The sequence below is a fragment of the Cebus imitator genome, unplaced genomic scaffold (genome assembly GCF_001604975.1).
Source record: "Cebus imitator isolate Cc_AM_T3 unplaced genomic scaffold, Cebus_imitator-1.0 Scaffold79, whole genome shotgun sequence".
Taxonomy (NCBI): Eukaryota; Metazoa; Chordata; class Mammalia; order Primates; family Cebidae; genus Cebus; species Cebus imitator.
Genome location: NW_016107394.1, coordinates 1,104,998 through 1,106,281, shown reverse-complemented (window position 1 = coordinate 1,106,281; position 1,284 = coordinate 1,104,998).

Below are 1,284 nucleotides of genomic sequence, written 5' to 3'. Positions count from 1 at the left end.
TCATGTTCTTCTGGAACCTGGATAAGATGGTACAGGGGCAGAGACTGTAGTTTAATTTTATTCCATCTCCTCAGAGGGGTCTGGTTTGTCTGTCTACCTACCTATCATCCACTTACTTATCATCCAACTAATTATCTACCATACATCTACCTATCCAGCTATCAATCTATCTACTGATGTATCAATCTATTCATTACCATCTATCATCTCTCTGTCTTCATCTTTCTATCCTCATCAGTTTTTTCTTTCTACAGATAGTTTACCACATTTATATATTGCTCTCTCAGGAGATTACAGCTTTGAGGAGAATGTTTTTCTTCCTAAACTGTGAGCCTTTAATTAAACTCACACAGTATGCAACACAGAGACGGTCAATAAGCACATGGTCCCCTTACAGTCTTAAGACTTTTCTATGTGGACCCTCAAGGACAGGTGCATATAAGTGGTCAGGGAGGAGGCAGGGGTGGTATAGAAGGAGAGCATGTAAATACATCATCCTTTTTAAATTATTATACTTCAAGTTCTGGGATACATGTGCAGAACGTGCAGGTTTGTTACATAGGTATACATGTGCCTATCAACCTGGCATCTAGGTTTTAAGCCCCACATGCATTAGGTGTTTGTCCTAATGCTCTCCCTCCCCTTGCACCACAACCCCTGACGGGCCCCAGTATGTGATGTTCCCCTCCCTGTGTCCATGTGTTCTCATAGTTCAACTCCCACTTATGAGTGAGAACAGGTTTTCTGTTCCTGTGTTTCCTGAAATTGATGGCTTCCAGCTTCATCCATGTCCCTGAAAAGGACATGAACTCATTCTTTTTTATGGCTGCATAGTATTCCATGGTATACATGTGCCAAATTTACTTTATCCAGACTATCATTGATGGGCAATTTCATTGGTTCCAAGTCTTTGCTATTGTAAATAGTGTTGCAATAAACTTAAGTGTGCATGTGTCTTTATAGTAGAATGATTTATAACCCTTTGGGTAGATACCCAGTAATGGGATTGCTGGGTCAATGGTATTTCTAGTTCTAGATCTGTGAGGAATTGCCACACTGTCTTCCACAATGGTTGAACTAATTTACACTCCCACCAACAGTGTAAAAGCATTCCTATTTCTCTACATCCTCTCCAGCATCTGTTGTCGCCTGATTTTTTAATGATGGCCATTCTAACTGGTGTGAGGTGGTATCTCAATGTGTTTTTGATTTGCATTTCTCTAATGACCAGTGATGGTGAGCATTTTTTTCATATGTTTATTGGCCACATTAATGTTTTTTTTT